General features: G+C 49.1%; 1 long non-coding RNA gene across 1 annotated transcript in view; it reads left to right on the top strand.

Annotated features, from left to right (window-relative positions):
* Nucleotides 1–12,094, top strand: part of LOC136148538 (uncharacterized) — a 287,598-nt gene that overhangs the window by 231,884 nt on the left and 43,620 nt on the right. The window contains exons 12-13 of the long non-coding RNA XR_010659517.1: nt 4,497–4,671; nt 11,176–11,305. This is a non-coding gene — a long non-coding RNA (uncharacterized lncRNA). The remainder of the gene's footprint in view (nt 1–4,496; nt 4,672–11,175; nt 11,306–12,094) is intronic.

Below are 12,094 nucleotides of genomic sequence, written 5' to 3'. Positions count from 1 at the left end.
CTCAAGAGTCTTCTTCAGCTCCACAATTCAAAAGCATCAATTCCTCAGTGCTCAGCCTTCTTTATGGTCCAACTCTCATGTCCATACTTGACTACTGGAAAAACCATACCTTTGAATATACAGACCCCTGTCAGCAAAGTGATGTCTCTGCTTTTTAATATACTGTCTAGGTTTGTCATAGCTTTTCTTCCGAGGAGCAAGTGTCTTTTAATTTCACAGCTGCAGTCACCATCCACTGTGATTTTGGAGACCAAGAAAATGAAATCTGACACTGTTTCCACTTTTCCCCTTCCTATTTGGCCTGAAGTGATGAATGTTGAGTTTTAAAGCAGCTTTTTCACTCTCTTCTTTCACCTTTATCAAGAGGTTCTTTAGTTCCTCTTCAATTTCTGCAGTTAGGACTTTCAGATTCCAGGCACCAGTCACTTAGGACAGGAAAGGGCAGAGGCCTGCTCCTCTGTTAGTTCCTCTTAGCATCTTGCATTTGCCTTCCTCTTTGCCTTTTCCTTGCTTCCAGAGCATCATTTATCAGGCAGACCCCAGTGCAGCACCTCAGGCAGCGGCTGCCACCAGACAACCCTCTCCTGGGTCAGCACACCTGTTGCCAATAAAAGCACAGTCAACTACAGCCAGATCCATGCCATTCTCTTTGCGTCTCTTTGCAGGGGGGTGAGTGTGGGGAGAAGGTGCTATATAGAATGTAAAGAAGGAACCCATGTTAAAGACTTCTACCCACCAAGTTGAGCCAAAGCAAAAACAATGCCCAGCTGTGGATGTGACTGGTGATGGAAGTAAAGTCCCATGCTGTACAGAACAATATTTCGTAGGAACCTGGAATTATAGGTCCATGAATCAAATAGATTGGAAGTGATCAAACATTTTAGGAATCAGTGAGCTAAAATGGACCAAAATGGGAGAATTTAATTCACCTGACCATTATATCTACTATTGTGGCCAAAAATCCCTTAGAAGAAATGCAGTAGTGCTCATAGTCAAACAAAGAGTCCAAATGCAGTACTTGGATGCAATCTCAGTAACGGCAGAATGATCTCAGTTCATTTCCAAGGCAAACCATTCAATATCAGTAATCCAAGTCTGTGCCCCAACCAGTGATGCTAAAGAAGCTAAAGTTGAACAGTTCTATGAAGACCTACAAGATCTTCTAGAACTAACACCAAAAAAAGATGTCCTTTTCATCATCGGGACTAGAATGCAAAAGTAAGAAGTTAAGACATAGCTGGAGTACAGGCAAGTTTGGCCTTGGAGTACAGAATGAAGCAGGGCAAAGGCTTACAGAGTTTTGCCAAGAGAACACACTGGTCACAGCAAACACCCTCTTCCAACAATAGAAGAGACGATTCTACACACGCACATCACCAGACAGTCAATACCAAAATCACATTGATTATATTCTTTGCAACCGAAGATGAAGAAACTCTATATAGTCAGCAAAAACAAGACCGGTAGCTGACTGTGGCTCAGATCATGAACTCCTTACTGCAAAATTCAGACTTAAATTGAAGAAAGAAGGGAAAATCACTAGACCATTCAGGTATGACCTAAATCAAATCCTTTATGATTATACAGTAGAAATAACAAATAGACTCAAGGGATTAGATCTGATAGATAGGGGGCTTGAAGAACTACGGATGGAACTTCATGACATTGTACAGGGGGCAGTGATCAAAACCATCCCCAAGAAGAAGAAATGCAAAAAGGCAAAATGGTTGTCTGAGAAGGCCTTACAAATAGCTCAGAAAAGAAGAGAAGCAAAAGGCAAAAGAGAAAAGGAAAGATACATCTATCTGAATGTGGAGTTCCAAAGAATATCAAGGAGAGATAAGAAAGCCTTCCTAAGTGATCAGTGTAAACAAATAGAGGAAAACAATAGAATGGGAAAAACTAGAGTTCTCTTTAAGAAAGTTAGAGATACCAAGGGAACATTTCATGCAAAGATGGGCACAATAAAGGACAGAAACAGTATGGACCTAACTGAAGCAGAAGATATTAAGAATACGTGGCAGGAATACACAGAAGAACTATACAAAAAAGATCTTCATGACCCATATAACCATGATGGTGTGATCACTTACCTAGAGCCAGACATCCTGAAGTGCTAAGTCAAGTGGACCTTAGGAAGCACCACTACAAACAAAGTGAGTGGAGGTAATGGAACTTCAGCTGAGCTATTTCAAACCCTAAAAGATGATGCTATTAAAGTGCTGCACTCAGTATGCCAGCAAATTTGGAAAACTCAGCAGTGGGCACAGGACTGGAAAAGGTCAGTTTTCATTCCAATCCCAAAGAAAGGCAATGCCAAAGAATGTTCAAACTACTGCACAACAGCACTTATCTCACACACTAGCAAAGTAATGCTCAAAATTCTCCAAGCTAGGCTTTAACAGTGTGTGAACCGAGAACTTCCAGATGTTCAAACTGGATTTAGAAAAGGCAGAGGAACCAGAGATCAAATTGCCAACATCCGTTGGATCATAGAGAAAGCAAGAGACTTCCAGAAAAACATTTACTTCTGTTTCATTGACTACACTAAAGACTTAGACTGTGTGGATCACAACAAACTGGAAAATTCTTAGAGAGAAAGGAATACCAGACCACCTTACCTGCCTCCTGAGAAACCTGTATGTAGGTCAAGAAGGAACAGTTAAAACCGGACAAGGAACTATGGACTAGTTCCAAATTGGGAAAAGAGTACGTCAAGGCTGTACATTGTCACCTTGCTTATTTAATTTATATGCAGAGTACATCATGAGAAATGCCGGACTGGATGAAGCACAAGCTGGAATCAAGAATCCTGGGAGAAATATCAATAACCTCAGATATGCAGGTGACACCATCCTTATGGCAGAAATCAAAGAGGAACTAACAAGCTTCTTGATGAAGGTGAAAGAGGAGAGAGAAAATGCTGGCTTAAAACTCAACATTCAAAAAACTAGGATCATGGTATCCAGTCCCACCACTTCATGGCAAACAGATGGGGAAACAATGGAAACAAACTTTATTTTCTTGGGCTCCAAAATCACAGCGGGCGATGACTGCAGCCATGAAATTAAAAGACGCTTGCTCCTTGGAAGAAAAGCTGTGACAAACCTAGACAGCATTTTAAAGAGCAGAGACATTACTTTACTGACAAAGGTCCATCTCGTGAAAGCTATGGTTTTTCCAGTAGTCATATATGGATGTGAGAGGGGCCATAAGGAAAGCTAAGTGTTGAAGAATTGATGCCTTTGAACTGTGGCACTGGAGAACTCTTGAGAGTGCCTTGGACTGCAAGGAGATCAAACCCGTCAATCCTAAAGGAGATCAGTCCTGAATATTCATTGGAAGGACTGATGCTGAAGCTGCAGCTCCAACCCTTTGGTCACCTGATACAAAGAATACCTGATGCTGGGAGAGATTGGAAGCAGGGGAGAAGAAGGGGACAACCGATGTTGAGATGATTGGATGGCATCACTGACTTGATGCACATGAGTTTGAGTAAGTTTTGAGAGTTGGTGATGAAAGGGGAAGCCTGGCGTGCTGCAGTCCATGGGATTGCAAAGATTCAGACATCACTGAATGACTGAACAACTGAACTGACCCATCAAGCACATTCGCAGCCTTCGGGGGTGGTTCCATAGAGCCAGGAGCACCTGTTGAGAGTTGTACTCAGAGAAGTCCTTTTGGGATAATGGGGCTAGCAGCCCTCTACATGGGGTGCTCTGTTCCTAGGGTGTCTTCATGGGGCTTCCCAGGTGGCTCTAGAGGTAAAGAACCTGCCTGCCAATACAGGAGACTTCATGAGTTCGATCCCTGGGTTGGGAAGATCCCCTGGAGAAGGGAATGGCAACCCACTCCAGTATTCCTGCCTGGAGAATCCCATGGTCAGAGGAGCCTGGCGGGCTATAGTCCATGTGGTCACAAAGAGTTGAACACATCTGAAGAGACTTTGCACACACACACAGGATGTCTTTTGCCCCCCAACTCATGACTCCTCACCAGCTCCCAAGGCAAGATGCCCCACACACTCGTGGCCAATTGTCCTGGGATCATGGCCTCCAGGAAGGGGACACATTGAGTTCTCTCCTCATGTCCCCTGCAATCTGAGTAGCTTGGAGACTTTCTGCAGACTTATCTTTTGTTGGGCTGAACGAGGAAGACATGGGGACACAGAAGAAAAAGAGAGAGGCAGTATTTGTGGGAGGAAAAAAAGAACACAGAAAGGAAGAGGTCCAAGGAGATTGCCCAGGACCAGAATAGAAGAAAAGTCTGACAGTGAGCCAGGTGCCTCAGCAGTGCCCCCGACATAGCAGCTCACAGATGCAAACAGGCATGCTCCGTGTGTCTGTGTGTGTGTGGGGTTCCCCCCAAACCCCTCAAATCATGCAATAATATTGCAAGTTCTTTTACAGGATGAACAAATTGACATTTGGTGAATTTTTTCTCCCTGTCTAAACCCAGCCCTGATTTTTCTCTCTCCATCTGTGTTCCTTTGGCAGAAACTTGTACCAAAAAAAAAAAAAGAAGAAGAAGAAGAAGGAGCAAAGGGTCATTCTGGGAAGTAACGGGATGCTGGCCAAGCTGGGAACGTTCCACGGCCGTGGTGCACTTCTGCAGAAGGGGCCCAGCCACCGGCCACCGTGGGAGACGTTCGTGATGGAGGAGTAGAGCCTGGTGAGGGGCTTGAGTTGCGGGTCCGTCTCTCGTGTGCTCACTCTTATATAAGGGTCACAGCAGCTCCACTTCGGGGATTTTGTGCAGTTATGTTTTGTTTTTGTAAGGCTTCAGCCCTGCCATCCATACCACATGCTTCTTGCCGGGGGGAGGGGTGGGGGGTGCGGGGTGGGCATCACATGAGCTTCCTGAGCCTGGAATTTCCACCCTGGTTGTCCCCACACATCGTGGAAGTTGAGGAATAAATCCTGCAGGTTTGCGTTTAACTGCTGAGTGACTGGGTAGGCCCTGAAGGGAGGGTCAGTGTGACCTCCAGAGAGCTGACGTTGGTTGTTCACTTGCCATGGTCCTTCAGGCAGGAACCCATCTTCCTGACCAGGTCAAGCTGGGACTCCAACCTGAGTCACTCCACAGGGTCCTCCCCAGTAGGTGCAGTGGAGACAGCATCTCCAAGGTGGCTTGTGGAAGTGGAAAGAGTCTGACTTGTGGAATCCCAGTTCTGTCCTGTCTGTGACCTTGAGCAAGTCACTTAATTTGTCTGAGCCCCACGTTGAAATGTATCTGAGACTTGACTGCGGGATTAAGCGAGACTGAGAACAGTTCCTGGCACAGACACCGAAGGTGACGGCCAATTATCTTACAGTCCCTGGCCTCCTCGTCCTTGTCCCTGGAGATTGCCCAGTGCCCATGAACGAGGTTAGGGCGGAGTGGGGTAGGGAGGGTGATATTCAGTGGAAGATTCTGAGCTCTCAGCGTTTCCCCCTCGGCCTGACTCCCTCTGCTCCCAGGAGCCCTCTATGAGGCCGGTGTAGCCCTGAGTGCAGTCTTTACAATTCTAAGTGAGCCAAAGAGCAGCCTGTGGCTGCCTGTCACCATCAGAAAGGCCAGGTTGTGCTAATAGGAAGTGATGGTTGGTCCCATTTAGTAGAAAATATCCAGGAAGGCAGGGTTTAAAGGAGGCTTACATTCCTACGGTGCTTCTCCTGGGAGCTCAGGCTCAGGGGTGAGCAGCCTGGACTCAGATGCAGAAGGGCCTTGCAATTTGGTTCGAAGGAGCGGTAGGGCTTGCAGGTCCTGCATTGGCCCCGCCACTCACCAAGGATTGTTCTATTTCTGTAAACCCTTTATTCAGGCTGAAAAGGGGGAAAGTTTGGGGGAATATTTGGGAAGGACGGAAATGCTCTTGGGCTGGTATAGCATTCCCAGAGGGACAGAAATAGTGGGGAACAGACACACGGGGTCTCTGTGCTGCTACTCCGGGGTCACCCAAACAAGGGCAGATCTGAGTCTTGGCAGTTTGATGCCTGGGCGGATGAGATGATCCACAGTTTCATCAGCAGTTCGGGGAGCACACAGTTAAACAGAATCACCATCACTCTGCTGGCTCAAATGGATGACGGTGTTGTTCGTCATTTCTTGTGATCCATCCAGGCTCTTCTGAGGCAACTCAGAGATTTGATGTCATTGTTCAGTCTCAGGGAGGGAAGATCACTGGCTTGCTCAGGGATCCCTCTGCATCACTGATGCGATCCCAGAGCCAGACCTTCCTACAAGATGGGTGTGTGTTCATGTGTTACTAAGCCATGTCCAACTCTTTTCAACTCATGGAGTGTAGCCCACCAGGAGCCTCTGTCCCTGGGATTTCCTAGGCAAGAATATTGGAGTGGGTTGCCATTTCCTCCTCCAGCGGCAGGGATCAAACCCATGTTTCCTGCACTTCGGTGGATTTCTTTACCACTGAGCCACCCGGGAAGCCAAAGATGGGTACCAGGGCATAGTTCAAGGCAGGCTCAACTCTTTCTCCACCCACTGCCTGCTTCCCAGATGAGCTAGTGGGAATTACTTGACTTCTCAAGGAATAGCCTCCTGGGGCCCAGATCAGCAATTCTTGCCCACTGACAGGTCAGGCAAAGTGGACCTAAGGATTCATTGGAGCATAGAATCCCCTGCTCACAGATCTGTCTAGTCCTCTGGACTCTGCACCTTTCAGTGGGGACACACACTACCTTCTAGCAGGAGGCCTGGACATTCTGGGTGTGCATTTTGTTACAGAAACTTGGATACATAGCATAGGCTCTGACCATAAGGATCATTTAGCCAAGTTGAGTGTCTTAATCCTTTGAGCTGCTATAACAGAATACATTGGCCTGGGTGACTTTTAAACAGCAGAAATTTATTACAGTCCAAGAGACTGGGAGGTCCAAGATCAGGACACCAGCAGATTTGGTGTCTCATGAAGGCCTGCTTCCTGGTTCTTAGATAGCTGTCCCTGAGTGGGGGAAGGGGTGAGAGAGCTCTCTGCGGTCCCTTTCAGAAGGGCACTGATTTCATCAGGAGGGCTTCATCCTCATGACCTAATCACTTCCCAGAAGTCTTGCCTTCTAATGCCATCATACTGGGGGTTAGGACGTCAACATGTGAATCTGGGAGGGACACATCCAGTCCATCGCCCTGAGCACAGCAGGTAAACTAGTACCTGTTGTATGTTAGAACAACAGAAGGTAGGTGCCTATTCCTGTGATGGCAGCCATGGCGTAGAGTCACAGCAGGGTGGAAAAAGAAGGCACTTCAGTGGAAAAGCATGGAATCAGAAAGGCCAAGTAATCTGCCCCAGCCTCACAGTAGATTTGTGGTAGAAATGGCACAAGTTATACAGGTTTCCTGCACCCCAGTCAAGGCATGGTTCAGTCCTGTCTCCCATACCATAGCTCCACGCAAAATGAAGAGTTAACAGGGAAGCCAGCACAGAGTGATGGAAGGTCTGAGCTTTGAGGCCAGAAAATCCTGGGCTTGAATCCTACTTACGGTTCAGGACAACACGGGCTGGGTCCATAAATGATAATGGACGCTCACAGGCAGTGATGGAGAACCTTCATTGAGAGGACCTGTGAAAAGAATTTATGAGTGTTTACATTTCCTGAGCCTAGGTTTCTGCATCTGTGAAATGGGAACAGCAGGGCCCCCCTAAGTTATGCCTGTGGAGGGGGAGTCCATGAGAGAAGTCATCATGGAAAGCATACACAGTGCGTCCTGCCGTTCCACAGACTTACTGTTTACCAGGCTGTCAGTTAAAGCAAAAGCCACATCTTGCAGAAAATAAGGTTAAAAGCAGGTCTGAAAGAGGAGAGATTGTCAGAGCCCAGAGGAGAAAGCTCTCCAGGAGATGAAGAATGACCTTGCCGAGGGGCTCACCAGGGAGGAGTCGGCCAGGTGAATGGCTGGCGTTTAGCTGAGCCAGGCATTCTCGGCCTCGCTCCCGGCCCCCTCGGCCTGGGAAGAGTGCCCTGCGTGTCGGCTGCCAGCGCTCCGAGGCGCCGCGTAATTACTTAGCAGTTTACTAGCATTGGAGACACCCAGGGTGCACTTGAGCCATCAATTAGCTCCCGCTCACAGCCCCCCTGTGAGGCCCAGTGGTATCAGGACTCCCATTTTTCAGCCAAGGAAACTAAGGTGTAAACAGGTTAAGCAACCAGCCCAAGGTCACACCTCGAGTCAAGCGGTCACGAGGCGCCAAGGCCGCGTCCTTGCTGGCTCCCCGGCCTGTCCTTAGCCCACTGGCCCATGCTGCTGCCCATAAAATCCACCGTTTATATCTCATCAGAAAGCCAGGTAGTGCACCGGGGACCTTAGGAGATGTACAGAAAGGCCATTCAGCTGATTTCCAAGGCACTGCAGGGTTTTTAAGGAGATGTTTAACCCCTTGCTTTGAGAGGTCGATGGGGGCGACAGGACCTGAGTTGGCAGTTCCTGTGCTGGGCGGCCGGCTTGCCTCCCACGTCACAGCTGACTTGGGGGCCTGGCTTTGCTTTCTCTCCACCTGCTCCGGGAGACCTGCATGCTGGCACCATCTGGGGACCACAGAGAGCATCTCCTAGGAGATGCTGAGATGGTGAGTACAAAGTGCAGGCCCCACGCCAGCTGGCCCGTGGTTCTAGGACTCTCCCATTGGTTCGCACTAATAGGAGAGAAAAGTGGCCTGAAGTTGACCAGCTTTCACAGGTGTGTGGGTGAGCCGGCAGGAGGGGTGAGGCCCGGGGAGCTCTCTGTGGCCTGATGGTTCTCCTGGCCACACAGAGCTGCTCCTGATGGTCCCTGGCCCCAGCCAGCACCTCGATGACTTGCCTGTGTTCCAGACCTCTTCTCTCTCAAGGGCACTGGCCTAGCCCATGTCCTGTTCTTTCCAGGCCTTTCTAGGTCACCAGCCAAATATTCTTGGTTTCTCCCTCTCCCTCAGCATCCCTTCCCTAAATCCAACTACTTGTCTCCCTAAAATATCTCAGGGATATTTCTGGAATTTCTACCCAGACAGTTCTACCCTTGACCGTTGTAGGTAAATCAACAGCTTAGAACTAGATGAGTGGTCTTCAGACTGCGTGGAGAAGCCCAGATGAGGGGCCTTTGGTCCTGTTCTTGGGGTGAGGGAAAGCTCAGCAGGTAAGACCAGAGGGTCTCCCAACATATATCCTTCTTCCATCAGATAGTCTGCTCTTGTGAATTTTATCAGTTGGGCTTCTACATAAGATATCATTTGAATGAAAGATCTTGCAGCGAATGAAAGTTAAGGAAACTAGCTAACCAAAGGCAATGCCAAATGGGGGCATTTCAGATAGAACTGGGGTATCTTTTAATGTGGGCTTCCCAGGTGGGGCAGTGTAAAGAATCCGCCTATCAGTGCAGGAGACCTGGGTTTGGTCCCTGGGTTGGGAAGAGTCCCTGGAAAAGGGAATGGCAACCCACTCTAATACTCTTGCTTGGAGAATCCCATGGACAGAGGAGCCTAGTGGGCTACAGTCTATGGGGTCATAAAGAGTTGGACACAGCTGAACACACACAGCAGCGATCTTTTAATGTCCCTCCAGTCATACGCTTATAGCCTCAAAGAGGGAGCCTCCTTGAATATAAGCAGGGAGCCCACAGAATCATCTCTTTTCTTGTAACTTTTGGGAGTCTCCTGGGACCTCAGGCAGCAGAGGCTACTTTGGGCAGAAAAGTTCAAGCTGTTAGCTGAGTCTCTGGGCTCGGGAGGCTGTTTATAGCAGATATCAGTCAGGCAGGGCGAGTAGGGAGGGTAGGCAGGGACTACCTGGCAATAAGAGGACTTGGCCCAGACTCCAATCCAACCTCCAGCTGCATCAGCCGTGGCCTCACAGAGAGCTTGTCAGAAAGGGACATGGAAAGATGCCAGAGTCATCCTATTTGTCCGGAACCCAACCTGAGCCATTTCCAGGCACTCACAGGCATGAGTCCCTTTTTCCAGGTACAGACTGGGTGTGTTCAGGGTAGAGTCAGTGATGTGGGGAGCAGCACAGCCTCTTTCTGGAAGGGCCACCCAGCGCCCTGCCTCCTGGTCTCTAGTCTATGGGTGGTCTCTGGTCTCACCCTCCTGGCCATGTCTGTGGTACACGTGGGCCAACCAGAAAACCTCACCCTTGTTTCCTGGGTCCTGAAGGGCACAGACTAGGGGGCCGGACACGTCTGGATTCTTTCCACTCTGCAAACTCTGAGACCTTCGTTAGGCAAGTGAATGGCTTTGAACCTCAGTTTTTCACCCGGTAAAATGGGGAGAAGTGATTTAAACCATCTGTACTTTAGTTTTCTTGTACATAGAAGTACAAATGAAAGCAAAACCGATAACTGTGTTTGTAAAGATCAAAGGAGATCATGTATGAGAAGAAAGCTCTGAGGACGAACCTGACTCCGGTGAGCTCAGTTTATCAGGATGGGGATCTGGTTGCTGGCTGAGTCTCCTCTCACTGCTGGCCCCGGGCTGTCACTAACTTCTCCTGGGCCCCCCCAGCACTCTCCTGTGCAGAATTGCCTGTCTCTCCTCCCATTTCTCACCCCTGACGCCCCATCTGTCCCCACCGGTGGCTGGGTCTAGGATGTCCCCCTCAGGCTTTCCTGCCCAGAGGAGTGCCTATAAACACACCTGGGACTAGTTACCATTCCTCGTTTCAGCTGTTAGTGGGCATGCAGGCCTATTATTGGCAAATCACACTTTGTTAACAGAAGCCAAAAATTAAGCGTTTTAATGTGAACGTTTTGACTTTTGAAGCATTGACTGTTTCTTAAGCACTGTGCAGGTTAAGCAGAATACGTCTGCTGCCGGATGGGCCCACATCTGTTCCAGTGCCTTTGGTCTCATGCCAACCTCCCCGGGGCTGTGATCAGGAGCCGGCTCCTGCCTGCCTCTTCTCGGCATGTACCTGGAGGAGTAGGGACGCCGGTAGGGAAGGAAGGTGGTTGGGGAGAGAGGGAAAGTGGAAGCCCTGTGCAGCTGGGTGGCAAGTCCTCCCACTCAGAACATTGATCAGCCAACCCGCGTGATATATTGAGTTCGTTTCCACAGGTAATTGTTTAAATGTTATAGCAGCTTTAACGTGTCGTCTGTTAAAGTGTATTGGTTAGGCAGCCATTGCAGACTTGTAATGTGGGTAATATTTAGATGATTTACTAGGTGAAGTGCAGCTTCTGATTCAATCAGAGTTGCCTTTGATTCAATAGGTGATGCATCTAATCCGACTGGGAGCCCATCGAATCCAGAGGTGATGTGTTTGATTCACGGGCTGATGTACCTGATTTAGAAGGTGATGGATCTAGTTCATGCTGAAGGATTCCAATTCCCCCACGCCAGGTATTTGCTTCAGTGTGCGATGTATGAGTTTTAATAATAAGACACGCTTTGGGGACGGTGAGGGTACTGGCTCCTCCACACCTGGCACTTCTGTGGCTATAGCCCACTTCCTACAGAGCTGGTCTCAGCCTCATGGACCAGAGGGACAACATGGGGGCAAAACCTAGTTTCCCAAGTGTGACCTGAGCCTCCCCATGCTGTGTCACCGCCACCCTTCTAAGATCCATTCCTGGTCTTCTGCCTGTTTACCAGGTCTTCTGCCTGGTCCACGGGCAAGGGCATCATGCTTAGGACCTGGTTCCTTGCATGTGAGGGGACACCCTGGTCAATTAGGAGATGCTCACCTGTGTAGACTCTGCTCTCGGCAGCCGGAGGTTCCTGGAACCTCACCTGACACTTCGTGGGGTCCCAGTGCAAGTTTTCCCAGGCTGGGCACAGAGCTTTCACTGAACATTTGAGGGACTGGATTTTTACATCCCAGCTGGGGAGAGAGGGAAACCACCTTTCTTTCCCTCCCCCATCACCCCACCCTCCTCTACGTGACTGGTGACCTCCATCCTCCCAAGAGGCAAGATGTCCTGCTCCTGTCCTCCTCTCTGCCCAGAATGCCCCTCCCCTTCTTCCTCCTCATGTCAGCAAGCTGTGCACCATGTCCAGAGTCACTGCCTCCTGTCACCCTCCCTGGCAAGCCACCCCTGCCCCGCACCTCAGCTCAGCCCCAGAAGAGCACCCTCCCCGTGGCTTTCCTAGTCTCTGGCCGCATCTCTGGGATAGCATTTGTCACATATG

The sequence above is a fragment of the Muntiacus reevesi genome, chromosome 17, assembly GCF_963930625.1.
Source record: "Muntiacus reevesi chromosome 17, mMunRee1.1, whole genome shotgun sequence".
NCBI classification, from domain to species: Eukaryota; Metazoa; Chordata; class Mammalia; order Artiodactyla; family Cervidae; genus Muntiacus; species Muntiacus reevesi.
Note: the sequence above shows the minus strand (reverse complement) of the source record. Positions and strands in the feature narration are given on the sequence as shown.